The sequence below is a fragment of the Phocoena sinus genome, chromosome 16 (genome assembly GCF_008692025.1).
Source record: "Phocoena sinus isolate mPhoSin1 chromosome 16, mPhoSin1.pri, whole genome shotgun sequence".
Lineage (NCBI taxonomy): Eukaryota > Metazoa > Chordata > Mammalia > Artiodactyla > Phocoenidae > Phocoena > Phocoena sinus.
The window spans coordinates 13,986,764-14,002,000 of NC_045778.1; positions in this window are offsets into that span (position 1 = coordinate 13,986,764).

Genomic DNA, 15,237 nt, shown 5'->3' on the forward strand with positions numbered 1-15,237 from the left:
TGTGTTAGTTTCTGTTGTACAAAAAAGTGAATCAGCTATATGTATATATATATATATATATATCCTCTTTTTTAAGATTTCCTTTCCATTTAGGTCACCACAGAGCATTGAGTAGAGTTCCCTGTGCTAAACAATAGGTTCTCATTAGTTATCTATTTTATACATACTAGTATATATATGTCAATCCCAATCTCCCAATTTGTCCCACGCCCCTCTTCCCCCCTTGGTAACCGTAAGGTTGTTCTCTGCATCTGTGACTCTGTTTCTGCTTTGCCAATAAGTTCATCTGTACCATTTTTCTAGATTCCACATATAAGTGATACTATACTGTATACTGTAAGTGATATTTGTTTTTCTCTTTCTGACTTCACTCTGTATGACAGGCTCTAGGTCCATCCACATCTCTGCAAATGGCACTATTTCGTTCCTTTTGATGACTGAGTAATATTCCATTGTGTATATGTAACACACTTTTTTTTTTTAACATCTCTATTGGTGTATAATTGCTTTACATTGTTGTGTTAGTTGCTGCTGTATAACAAAGTGAATCAGCTATATGTATACCTATATCCCCATATCTCCTCCCTCTTGCGTCTCCCTTCCACCCTCCCTACCCCACCCCTCAAGGTGGTCACAAAGCACTGAGCTGATCTCTCTGTGCTATGCAGTTGGTTCCCACTAGCTATCTACTTTACATTTGGTAGAGTATATATGTCCATGCCACTCTCTCACTTCGTCCCAGCTTACCCTTCCCCCTCCCCCCTCAAGTCCATTCTGTACATCTGCATCTTTATTCCTGTCCTGCCCCTAGGTTCTTCAGAACCTTTTTTTTTTTTTAGATTCCATATATATGTGTTAGCATACGGTATTTGTTTTTCTCTTTCTGATGTACCACATCTTCTTTATCCATTCCTGTGTCAGTGAACATTTAGGTTGCTTCCATGTCCTGGCTGTTGTAAATAGTGCTACAGTGAACACTGGAGTGCATGCATCCTTTCGAATTACGGTTTTCTCTGGCTATATGCCTTTCCTGTGCTCTTTTGAATCATCCTGCTTGTTGATGTCATCTGCCTGTGAGTCGCTAGAGGAGGGCCTCTCATGCCCATCACGACTCCGTCTATGCAGCTGATTGCCAAATGCTTTATGTACCAAATGCACCGTAGTCCCAAAGAACTGGAAGAAGGCAGGAGGGTGCTAGTAAATGTTTGGTCACGGGTTCCCCAGAAAAAAAGAAGAAAGTTTCTGAGTTATAGTATTTTTCACTTTCTGTGGTATAAATACTTCCACCATGGCTGATTGCAAGCTATCAACTTGTCAGCTGGCTTGCGGAATTCCTGAGACATTAACAGGTGCAGGTCAGCCCCAGCACACCCCTGGAAAGAAGTTTTCATTGTTTCTCTTTGTCCTTCAGAGCCCCTGCTTCTTGTGAACAGAATGCATTGTGAGAGCAGCCATCGGGTTTCTGCAGGTGGCACCCTTTTCCATGGGGGGCCAGTCTGAAGTTCTGGGGCAGCCTGGGGGGTGGCATGCCATCCTGTTTCTCATCCCCACAGCACAGTGTTTTCCTGGCTCTAGGCACAATCGGAAGATACACTCACCATTTCAAGAGAGACCTTCCCACGTGTGCTAATAGTTCCCTCACGGGGTCTCTAGATCATCACCCTTCAATCTCAGTTTAAATCTAGCTGTTTCTGCAAAGTGGACAATCATCAGAATTTAATGGCGGGCCATAAAACAAGTAGAAAGCTGTGCTGCTCCTTTCTCCAGAGATTCTGATTTGGTAGATAAGGTATGGAGCCTGGAAAAATGTAATTGTCTAAAGTTCCCTGGGTGATTCTCTTGATGAGACAGGTTTGGAAGTCACCATGCATCTTTGCTTTGGGAAGGAGTTTAGTTAGGGAGCATAGCCTTTAATAGCCCTTCCAGAAGAGTCAGCGCCATCACATCTGCTTCTCAATGGGAACGATGTCCTAAGAAGTGAAGCAGTGAATCCAAGGGATAAGACTGTATCTTCCTTCTGCCCGTAGCAGAGCAGGTTCAGAAAGCCACACCACAATCTGAGACAGTAGCTAAGTAGCAGAGTGAGGTGCCTAAGTAGCTCTGAACCATGTGTTATACTTGTTTAATTGGAGTATAGTTGCTTTACAATGTTGTGTTAGTTTCTGCTGTACAGCAAAGTGATTCAGTGTTATATATTATATATATATAGAGAGAGAGAGAATGAGAGAGAGAATTTTTCATATTCTTTTCTGTTATGGTATATTATAGGTATTGAATATAGTAGTTCCCTGTTCTGTACAGTAGGACTTTGTTGTTTATCTGTCTTATATATAGTAGTTTGTATCTGCTAATCCCAAACTCCTAGTTTATCCCTCCCTGACCCTTTCCCCTCTAGTAATCATGTCTATTTTCTATCTCTGTGAGTCTGTTTTTGTTTTGTAAGTCCGTTCATTTGTACTATTTTTCTAGATTTCACATATAAGTGATATCATATGATATTTGTCTTTCTCTGTCTGGCTTACTTCACTTAGTATGATCTAGGTCCATCCATGTTGGCACAAGTGGCATTATTTCTTTCTTTTTGATGGCCGAGTGATATTCCATTGTGTATATGTGCCGCATCTTCATTACCCGTTCCTCTGTTGATGGACACTTTAGGTTGCTTCCACGTCTTGGCTATTGTATATACTGCTGCTATGAATATAGGGGTGCATGTATCTTTTCAAATTATAGTTTTGTCTGGATATATGCCCAGGAGTGGGATTGCAGGATCATATGGCAACTCTATTTTTAGTTTTTTAAAGGAACCTCCATGCTGTTTTCCATAGTGACTGCACCAATTTACATTCCTACCAACAGTGTGGGAGGGTTCCCCTTTCTCCACACCCTCTCCAGCATTTATTATTTGTAGACTTTTTGATGATGGCCATTCTGACCAGTGTGAGGTGACACCTCATTGCAGTTTTGATTTGCATTTCTCTAATAATTAGAGAGGTTGAGCACCTTTTCATGTGCTTCTTGGTCATCTGTATGAACCATGTGTTCCCAGTGACCATCACCCAGTGCCGCTGGGCTGTGGCTGGACTTTCCCTCGGGCTCTGCTAGCCCTGCCCCCCTCCCTCATCCTTTTTCCCTAAGTCTTCCTCGGCACCTTGCGTGCCTGCTGCACAGCTTGGATACTGCGTTTCTCCTGAGGGCAGAGGAGCTTTCTTCTCAGCCTGGCCTAAGAGGGAATGATATCAGACACAGGCAAAGAAGGTAGAAAGGGCAAAAGAACTAAGGGGGCTGCAGTGGGAAGAGACCGGGGTGAGGGGAGGTCTGAAACGTTTCAGAGTCCTCACCCAAAGTGACAACCCAGGCTACAGAGCCTGCTATGAGCAAGGTGGGTTAGAACAGCAAGGCTGTTTACAGGAAGAAGGCTTAGGATTTATGGCTAGGGCTGCGGATAAATCACAAATGAAACCTGGGTAAGACTCTCAGTAGCCATCTGTCTCTGCATGTGGAACCTCATTCCCTCTGCCTCTGATATCGTCCTTCTCTGAACTCTAGCGCATTCTGTGCTGTACACACCAGCGTTGATTACTAGGATTGCTTACTGGGTTCACACTGATGGCCTCCTTAAAGACCAGCTAGCGTTTGGATCACATGACCTCACAGGTCCCTTCCATCCTCCTAATTTCCAAATTTGCTGCCAAGACACTTGAGGGCGGGGAATAGGTTTTCTGTGTCATTGTTACCTCTCCCAATGAAGTGTCTCCTAAACAGGGGTTACCGGAGAAATACTGTGTCCAGCTGGCCTCCTACCTCTCCAGAGAACAAAGATGCAACTGCAGAGCCCACGTCTGCCAGCCTCGGGGCTCATCTGTTACCTATAGCTGTAGATTACAGCTCTGGTGAACTGTGGATGACTTCAGAATCCCATCATAGGTTAAACTTTAGCCAACTAGTGAGGTGGAAAGGAGATGCACATTTCATTCAAAGGATCCTGGAACCTAACACTGGGTTCTGTGCACATAGTGATAAGAGGGCTTTGTAGGTGTGAGAGACAGTCTGCAGACGTGGCCTCAAGAAGAGAACAGGAGGGTTATGGGCAGTATTAGAAAGTCACGGGGGACAGCATATGGAAGTACCCAAGAGTGAGGTCAAAGAACCTGGCCTTACCCTCAGGAGTTTACACGAACCCCCTGTGGCCTGGGTGACGCCACTTACATTCTCTGGCTCTCAGGATAGAATTTTGATTTTATATAGTTGACACTATCAGTTGTTTCTTTTATTTCCTAAAGATTTGAACCAGACTCATAAATGTCATCCCACTCTCAGGAAATTCACCCAGAGTTTTGTATTAGTTCACTCTAGTTATATTTGTTTTATTTTTACATTGAGATCTCTGGAGTTAAAAATGATGTGGAAGTATGGATGTGTTTCATTTTTTCTTTGCAAATGGCCCTCCAGGTGTCCCAACACCATGCATTAAAAATTCCATATCTTCCCCAGTCCTGTGAAGTACAACGTTAATCATAGGCTAAATATACTCTGCAGGTGTTTATTTCTAGACTTTCTATTGTGTTCTATTTTTATGTCTGCTCTTGGGCTGGCATTAGCTGTGTTCATTGTAAAGCCTCCTTAGACATTTTCATATCAAACAGGGCTATCCATCTCCTGTTTTTTTCTCCTTGTTTTTAGAGCTTTCATGGTGTTTTAGTCGTTTGGGCTGCTATAACAAAAATCATAGACTGGGTGACTTATAAACAACAGAAATGTATTTCTCACAGTTCTGCAGGCTGGGGAGTCCAAGATTAAGGCACCAGCAGACTCTGTGTCTGGTGAGAGCCCACTACCTGGTTCCTAGATGGCTGTCTTTTCTCTGTGTCCTCGCATGGCAGAAGGAGGGAGGGAACTCTCTGAGGTCCCTTTTACAAGGGCGCTAATCCCACTCATGAGTGCTGTACCCTCATGACCTAATCGCCTCCTAAATGCCCTACTTCCTAGTACCATCACACTGGGGGGTAGGTTTCAACATATGAATTTGGGGGTGGGACACAAATATTCAGTCTATAGCACATGGCTATTGTTATGTGTCTCTAAGAACTTGAGAATAAATTTGTCTAACTCTAATAAAAAAGTAAATAAGTAAACAAACAAACGAAGGGTGCAAATGAGGTACTGAAGCGAGTTAAAATCTCTGCTCTGGTACTAAGTGTGGAAACTTGGTGAATTATCCCGCCTCTCTGGGTCTGGTTTCCCATCTGTAAAACAAATAGGAAGATGTAATGCAGAGCACTATAAATTGTCGTGAGGACAGCGCAGGCTCTGAGTGAGTGGAAAGAAAAAAAGGTAGCTGTGTGCCTGGGGAGCCATTTAGCCATCTCTTCCTGTCTGCAGGTTCTAACCACTAGAGGAAAGATATAAGCACCCAGAAGGTGATCATTGTTAGCTATATGGTGTCACGTGTGCAATAATCCTGAATTTCAGGGTTTCCTGGTGAAGTTGGAGTGGAGACCAAGCGAGGGCTTCCTGCTGCTTCTCAAACCCAAGCCTTCGTCCCTGTCTGTGGGGAGCGCTGGGTGGCACAGTGGGCTCCAGGCACTCTTACCCGGTGGGCTTCAGCAGGGCGGGAGCCTGCTCACAGCATCCATTGCTGGCAGAGAAAGGAAGGTCCTTGAGAGAATGGCGGTCCCCAGGCAGCCTCTTGAAGTCCTGACCCAGGTATTCTCTCTGTTGGGGCAGGGAATAGAAAGGATCCTTTCCCTTTCTGCACTTCCTGGAGGCAAGGGAGAGAGACTGGGCCGTCCCATCCTCTGCTGCTCTGTGGGGAGGAACCACAGGGGCACAGAGAGGCTCTGGGACTTTTGCTCCAGGAACCCTCCACCGTGGAGAGGGCTGTGAAAACTCTGCGGAAGCATGGACAGGAGGCTGAGGGCTCCCGTCTAAGGTGGTTGTGCCTGTGGTGCTGAAAATAACAATTAGACTCTTATGAAGAGCTTGGGCTCGAGGTATTTGCAAGTCTGGCAGTTGGGTGGCACCAGGAAACCTATCGGATGAATACCCTTTCCGACACCTGTCTTAGATATAATCTGCCATGTGTCCATCCACCTTGCATGGTCTGAATATCATTTCCTGTTGAAGTTTCTGAAAGCCAAGGGCAGAACAGCTGGAGCTTTAGAGTGCCAGATGCCCAGGAATACATAATGAGTTGGTGATTTTGAGAGAAAGAAACAGGATGTCTGTTGCTGGAAAGGGTACCCTGGGGGAAGGGGGACTTTTTCCTCCCCAACATGCCCGTCCTCTGACCCTCACTGCTATACTAGGACTTCCTAACCGGTCTCCCTGCTGGTCATTTCTTCGCCCTCCACTCTTTCTGCACCTGCGTTCAGCCTCCTTAGACCCAGAGGGAGGGGGAAGCCAGAGAGCAGCTGGGGTTGCAGCCAGGCCAGAGGGCTGGTTTGAAGGTAGAACAATGAGTTTACCTAGAAATCGTCAGCACTCTTTTCAGGCGTGTGGGAGACTGGGTTGCTGCTTCGTTGCACTGATGGTAACATTGACAAGTGAGCCGTGATGTGTGTAATTACAGAACTTCCAGGCTGAATTCCTTTCAACCCTAAGCTGAGATGGTTTCTTCTAGTTATCACATGAGCCTCTTGGGCCTCCTTGAAGATGGTTACACAACTGGATAGAAACTCAATGAGGTTTATATGGTGGGACATCCAAGGAGCAAGAGGGGTGCTTCTTGAAGCTTTATGGTTCTGGCGCAGGTCCTTGAATTGAGGCGTGAGTCGAGCAGTTAACCGGGGAAAGAGCATCTGATGGCTGAGGGAACAGCATGTACAAAGATCACAGGACAAGGACACAGCCTAGTAAAAGCTCGTCAAGAAGACCTGTTTGGGACTTCCCTGGTGGTCCAGTGGTTAAGACTCCACACTTCAACTGCAGGGGACCTGGGTTTGATCCCTGGTCAGGGTAAGATCAGGATGGCTCCCCCCAAAAAGAAAAAAAAGATGTTTGACTATATATAAAATAGATAACTAATAAGAACCTGCTGTATAGCACAGGGAACTCTACTCAATATTCTGTAATGACCTGCATGGGAAAGAATTTTAAAAAGAGTGGATATATATACATGTATAACTAGCACAACATTGTAAATCAACTACACTCCAATAAAATTTAATTAAAAAGAAGAAGAAGCCCTGTTTGGCTGAAGCACGGTAGGCAGGGGAAGCAGGGTCAGGAAGGGAGTCAGGACACATCAGATTGACAGAGCCGCTCAACCCCCATGCACATTGGAAGTGCCCGGAATGCTTTCAAAACACAGATATCCTGGCACCGTCCCCTCAGCCGTCTGAATTGACTTTTGGGCTGTCTGGTTCCTCCACTGAAAAGAATATTGTTGCTGTTATTGTTGTTTGAGAAGAAATATTTGTTCTCTGAACTTTTACTGAACAAAAGGCCGTTAGCTCAAGAAGGTCAGACCCTCTCTGAAGAGTTTGTGTGAGGATAAAGAGAGGACATAGCCTTTAAAGAGGTTGTGTCTTTCATGGGAGATCCAATAGGAAAATAGCTGGGCCTCCAGCTGAATAATTTTCAGACAGTTGAAGCTGCTGAAATACAGTAGCTGCCCCTCTTGGGGAGGTAACCATCTTTTTTTTTTTTTTTAATTTTATTGAAGTATAGTTGATTTACAATGTTGTGTTAATTTCTTCTGCCCAGCAAAGTGACTTCGTTATACACATATGGATATATATATATTCTTTTTCATATTCTTTTCCATTATGGTTTGCCACAGAGTATTGAATATAATTCCATGTGCCATACAGTGTGACCTTGTTGTTTATCCATCCTATATATAAGTTTGCCTCTGCTAATCCCAAACTCCCAATCCTTCCCTCCCCCACCTCCCCTCCCCCACCTCCCCTCCCCCTTGGCAACCACAAGTCTGTTCTCTGTGTCTGAGTCTGTTTTTGTTTCGTAGATATGTTGATTTGTATCGTATTTTAGATTCCACGTATAAGTGATATCATATGGTATTTGTCTTTCACTTTGACTTACTTCACTTAGTATGATAATCTCTAGGTCCATCCATGTTGCTGCACATGGCATTATTTCATTCTTTTTGATGGCCGAGTAATATTCCATTATATATATATATATATATATATATATATATATATATATATATATATACATACATACACACATATATGCCACATCTTTATCCACTCCTCTGTTGATGGATATTTTGGTTGTTTCCATGTCTTGGCTATTGTAAGTACTGCTGCTGTGAACACAGGGGTGCATGTATCTTTTCTAGTTTTCTCTGGGTATATGCCCAGGAGTGGGATTGCTGGATCATATGGCAACTCTGTTTTGGGGGAGGTAACCATCTTGATGACCAGAAGCTTGGGTGAAGTGGGTGGAGTTCCTGTCAGTTAAGTGAACGGGGGTTAATGCAGGAATCGGGCAAGGAAATACAGAGAGTGGTCCAGGCAGTAGCTTTCAAGAAAAAGAAGATGTCACATAATAAAGCAAGCAGTGGCAGAGCTTTTCTTCCTTGCTCTGAGCCCCGACTCCACCTCAGGCTCTCCTTTCCTCCCTTTGGTTAGCTCAGTTAAAAATCAGGCAGTGAATGCCGTGGAAGTCAAGCAGTTGGTATTGAAATAAAAATTTCCAAAGACTTAAAATCTTTAGACGTTGATCATTTCCTCTGGACTGATTCTGGTGTGTGTAGGGAGGTGGTGGGTGTGTTGAGGGAGCATCAGAATTGCCATCCTGGGCTTTTTTCCGAAATTGCTGTAAATCTAGAAAATGCTGTGTGGCAGAAATCTGTTCAGGTTCAACTAAATCGTTATTAAACTTGTTTTGTACAATCTAGGGGAAATTCAATGATGCCCTTTCCAATAAGGTCTTGGGGACATTTTGGGGGAGGATGATTATGTTTGAGATTCGCTAATTTTGAAAAATTGATCCAAGATGAATTTCTCTTCTGATGCTCTTCAGGTTGATTTCTGAAGCTTTTTGACAGGAAGCAAAAGAGGATGCAATGTTTTGTCAGCACACAAGACTGCCATCAGTGTGCCCCATCAAACAGTCCAGGTTGTTTTTCAGAATTTCAAGATAGAGGTTAGTGGCCAGAGTAACCTGACGCCGTTAGGTCCATTTCACTTTTCTGGGTGTCCCTCCCCGGCTTTTGTGTTCTGCTTACCCTTAACAGCCTACACCCATGACTCACCTCCGAGGATTTCCTACATGCTACTGGAGCCACTTTATTTTTATATTTTTACAACTCATTTTTAAAAATTGAAGTATAGTTGATTTCCAATGTTGTGTTAATTTCTGCTGTACAGCAGTGATTCAGTTATATATGTTGAATATAGTTCCATCTGCTAGATAGTAGGACCTTGCTGTTTATGTATACATCATAGCTTACATCCGCTAACCCCAACCTCCCGCTCCAGCCCTCCCCCAACCCCCTCCCCCTTGGCAACCACCAGTCTGTTCTCTATGTGTGTGATTCTGTTTCTGTTTCATAGATAAGTTCATTTGTGTCATATTTTAGATTCCACATATAAGTGATATCATATATTTGTCTTTCTCTTTCTGACTTACTTCACTTAGGATAATCTCTAGTTGCGTCCACGTTGCTGCAAACGGCACTATTTCACTCTTTTTGTTGGCTGAGGAATATTCCATTGTATATACGTACCACATCTTTATCCATTCCTCTGCTGATGGACACTTCAGGTTGCTTCCATACCTTGGTTATTGTGAATAGTGCTGCTGTGAACATTGGGGTGCATGTGTCTTTTTTTTTTTCCCACTCTGTAGATTTTTACTTGCACCCTGTGTGCATATATCTAGGGCACAGAGGGCCACCAACATGCGCCAGTACAGTGTAGGAACCCTGCCTTACATCCATTAACTTAAACCTATCTTTAAGATCCTGCTTTGAACAAAAAAGAAAGCTTAGAAGGCAATATATTGAGTGGGAATAAACATTGAAATATAGCCATCATGTCTTCAACTTCTACAATTGTCTTTATGTGCCAGCTAACATTTATGCAGCCTCTTACAGATCTTTTACCATGTAATTGAAGTTTTAGAAGCTTTGATAAAATCACTAATAGTATATAACCATGCAGAAAACACATCACGCTGACAGCACAGAGGCAAAGATTTTGCACAGCTTTCCACATTGTGCAGGTTACACACAATACAATATCAATCTTATTCCTAACAGATCCTGAAAAAGATATTTCAAGGCCTAGCTGTAAACTACAGTACTTTATATCTATATTCTTAATAAAAATAAAATCCACAAATCTTAAAAAGGAATTTTAAATGCAGGGCTATATTGAATTGGTAAACTGCAACACGAACTGGCACAACAGAGGTAACTGAATACCAGTCTCACTCTATATGATGCAAGCATGCTACTTTCCCACTAATTCTTTTTTTTTATGTAGTTATTTTTTTAACATTTTTACTGGAGTATAATTGCTTTACAATGGTGTGTTAGTTTCTGCTGTATAACGAAGTGAATCAGCTATACATATACATATATCCCCATACCTCTTCCCTCTTGCGTATCCCTCCCTCCCACCCTCCCTATCCCACCCCTCTAAGGTAGTCACAAAGCACCGAGCTGATCTCCCTGTGCTATGCGGCTGCTTCCCACTAGCTATCGGTTTTACATTTGGTAGTGTATATATGTCCATGCCACTCTCTCACTTCATCCCAGCTTATCCTTCCCTCCTCCCATGTCCTCAAGTCCATTCTGTAGTAGGTCTGCGTCTTTGGAGTGCATGTATCTTTTTGAATTATAGTTTTTTCCAGATATATGCCCAGGTGTGGGATTGCTGGATCATATGTAATTCTACTTTTTGTTTTCTGAAGAACCTCCATACTGTTTTCCACAGTGGCTGCACCAACTTACATTCCCACCAACAGTGTAGGAGGGTTCCCTTTTCTCCACACTCTCCCCAGCATTTGTTTTTTGTAGACTTTTAAATGATGTCCATTCAGGCTGGTGCGAGGTGATACCTCATTGTACTTTTGACTTGCATTTCTCTAATAATTAGTGATGTTGAGCATCTTTTCATGTGCCTGTTGGCCATCTGTATATCTTATTGGCATAATGTCTATTTAGGTCTTCTGCCCATTTTTGGATAGGGTTGTTGTTGTTTATTTTTTTTTGTTCAGTTGTCTGAGCTGTTTGTATATTTGGAAAGTAAGCCCTTGTTGTTTGCGTCATTTGCAAATATTTTCTCCCATTCTGTGGGTTGTCTTTTCGTTTTGTTTATGGTTTCCTTTGCTGTGCAAAAGCTTGTAAGTTTGATTAGGTCCCATTTGTTTATTTTTGTTTTTATTTCTATTGCCTTGGGAGACTGATCTAAGAAAACCTTGGTGTGATTTATGTCAGAGAATGTTTTGCCTATGTTCTCTTCTAGGAGTTTTATGATGTCATATCTTATGTTTAAGTCTTTAAGCCATTTTGAATTTATTCTTCTGTATGGTTGGAGCCACTTTTTTCAACTCGCCAACACAGGCCTAAAATGCTCAGAAATTTACACTAATCCCCTCCCCTGCCCAGAGCACCTAGCCTTATGACTATCTGTGCAGGAATAGGAAAGCCAACTCCGAGGTGTAGTTTATACTGCAGGGCACACCTCAAGACCAGGCTGAGAGGGGGATTGTCTGAAACTGTGCCCCTGCTTGGTTTCTTACCTTCCTGCTTCCTTCCGCCTCCCATGTTGGTCTCACCTAAGGGCACTTCCTAAATAAGTCACCCGCCTGTGACTCTCTGACTCAGGGTTAGCTTCTGGGGAACCCGTCACCTTCCCCATAAGACAGTGTTGTGAGAATTAAATGAGGTAAGTGCATGTAAAGCACTTATTGTTTGGTCCCAATATGTACTAAAAAATTGTTAAATATTATTATCATGCTTCTCATGTCTGTGTTTTGGACTCTGATAGATTGGTACCAAACTTGGAACATCAATCCATCGGGTTGGGCACTGTGAGGAAATAGTGGAAGAAGTCTGAAGAGCGTGTGAAAGTGCATCTTAGCCTCCCAAGGCCTCACCACCCTGGCTACCTATGCAAATGTCAGCAGAATGGGTGCAAGGGTACCCGCAGTACGGAATTTGCTGCGGAGAGAGTCCACCTTATTATTATTATTTTTTAAAAGATCGGTAAGCCCATTTCTCTAAGAGTTGGAAATTTCAAATGTTTGGCCATTTACCATGACTACTTACTTTTAAAGAATTCTCTCCAATACAAAAATTGAAAGATATACTAGTGGTGGTCATGAGGTCCCAGCATCCCAGTGGGCGTGAGGCTGGGGGAGAAATCACAGTGGTCTGAACACCCTCCATCTCATGAATTAGGTAGTGTTGCTCTGTGGTTCACCACCCAGAATGGAAAACTAAGTTTTATATTCATGTCGATATGACTCACAGAATTCAAGAGACTCTTTGAAAAATCTGTAGAGTTTGTACTGGTAGGTTACTTTTTCTTTAGACTTCATATGTGAAATAAAATTAGAAGGCAACCTTCAATGCATATGCACAAGCTCTCTAGGGATTTATTTATTTTTCTGGAAAGGTTTATTGCAGGGCCAAGCAAGGAGAACATATGGCTTGTGCTCAAAAACCCCGAGCTGTTTGATGGTTTGGGGAGAAAGGTTTTTTATCTCTAGGGTTTTTTTTTTTTAAGGCAAAAATCAGTAATCTTAGTATTCAAGGGGCTTTTGAGATGTCATCTCAAACTTGGCTCAGCCAAGTTTCACTAGGGTGATCCAGCCCTTATTCTATGGAGAGAAGGGAGGAACAGTGAGGGCAGTGTCTTCTTGGAAAGAGCCATACTCTCTTCCATCCTCCTACCACTTGCCTTTTCTCTTTCCATAGCTCTTATTTTCTAACTCTTTAATCACTGTCACGAAGCACTAAGCAGCAAGGCTGGCACACAGCTTGAGAAATGCGGGAAAAGACAATACTGTTCCATTTTGTCATGTGCAGAGCTGTCCTCTCTCCTGGATTTCTTGCCTGGGTATTTCACATGCTGAGTACACAGGTTTATTTACTGAGTGATAACTACGTGTCAGGCACTGTTCCAAGTGCTTTACGTAAATCATCTCACTTAATCTGCACGAAAAACTCAGTGAAAGTTCTTTCCATTCTTTTCTGGATGACTAAAGCTTGGAGAGGTAGTGTATCTTTTCCCACACCAGTTAAACTTAACATTCCATGGGTATTATCCCTCCAGTTGGGACTACCATGAATCATCAAATCAAAAGGATGTTTATTTTTATCCGATTGGGAGGAAACAAAAAAAAAAAATGCCCAAACTTTGGTTGGCATCCAAGCAGAGAGATGTGAAGCAAGTTCTTTTCTTATTGATTGCCTGCTCCGTCTAACCATTCTTGTCTTTGGGATTGAGAATGTATTCAGACTCAAAGGATTTAAATACTCCTTCCATGGGGCCCCATTTGGGAATCACCCATTTCATCTACATTCTGGAAATGCATGTCACTTCCATGTTCTGTTCCTGGAGAACTGGTGAGCAACAGGAGGGAGTTGCTGGCAAGTCACTTCACGTCTCCTACTGTTGTTTCTAACACTTTCACGTCTGTGGATGTGCAACTGTATGATTGACTTGTTTCCACCCAAGAGTTATCTGCTCCCAAATTATTTCCATATTTTGTAGACTATAGTCTGTAAATGTCTAACTGACGAGGCACCTGCACATGAACCAGTGAAAACTCCCGCATCTGAATGGCTTAAGTAAAAATACCCAACTTAAAGACACTAGCAGCACAGGGTGAGATTTTCAAATGCAGCCAAAGGGAAGAGCACGGCTTCTCCTCTGACAGGAGGTCAGCAGCATTGCCACGCCAGTGCATACATCACCTGCCTCCTAATTGGAAATTTAAGAGAGCAAAGTCTTCATCTGAAAATTAAGTCAGGAGATATGGAATAATCTCACAAATTAGCACTTTGGAAGGAAGAGGTGCATCCAAGGCTCACGGTGCTTAATTCAACTTCGGTGGCTCTGGTCAGTGCCCCTTCTCCCTCTTTATTTTTTAAAATTGTGTTTAGCCTTTTTTTTTTTTTTTTCTTCCTTGTGTTGTTTCTTGATTACTTACACACATACACACACACACAGAACACATTCTCCCTGGCTAACTTTCAAGTCTACGTCTCTTATGCAATAGTCACATTCTTCTAGAAAAGAGGAATTATTGCTGCTTGCCCACTGGCATCCAATTAGGGCATTCAATTAAAAGAAATCCCCCATATATTTCCGTAAGAAAAAGTCTGGTAAATCTTTAGCTTGCAGAAAAGCATTCATTTCAGAAATGCTGCACTCATTAAGTTTCCAAATTCAGAATTCACTTTGTTTTTTTCCTCTGACTAGTAGAATTTATTCTACTTAGCCAATGTCACAGTGATGAAAAACTGAATTTTGACAACTGATATACCATACAGTGGAAGTAAGTGTGAAAAAAAATCTTAGAAGCATAGAATTCCTGCTTTTGAATGTCTATAATGAAAATACTTGAGTCACCTCTAAACCAGTACAGTTTGTGGTTCCTATAATGCTGATATGGGGTTGTTGAAATCCTTGATGGTTTGCCAGGCATTGCCATAGGAGAGATTTAGACCAAGACTTTCTATATGTAAGACCCCACAGGTATGCGTTATGTAAAAGGTGTCTGATCTGGACCACCCACCTTTAAAAGGTGTGTAAATGTATTGGAAACTCACTGTCTTTTTCCTGCGGTTATTTTTTATAGTTGTCAACTCCTTTCCATGGAGTCATAGGGAATTTGCCGCTCAGAAAATCCCCCCTTGTGACCTCACTGGAGACCATTCTTCCTTCTGAGCTTGGGCAAATATTACACTACCTAGAAGTCCAGAAAATTTTAACAGATTTTTCCAAAGGCTTTTCTCAGATCTGCTTCTGAAGAAAAGACTGATCTTCATGAGTCCACCAATGCAAACTTTGACTTAATTGCTGGTGGAATCCCCCAAAATCCGCTTATAAGAAGTCCATTAGGGGAAAGACATCATTTTTGTTTTTTCCAGAACTGTACCACGTCTAATGACATAACCATATTAGCCAAGAGCCAAGATCCAGACCCCTCATTTACATCATGGTATTGCACGCTGCTGGCAATACTGAAAACAAAGATGACGGTCATTCAGGCTGCCTGGTTCCTAGAGGACACACAGCCCCCATG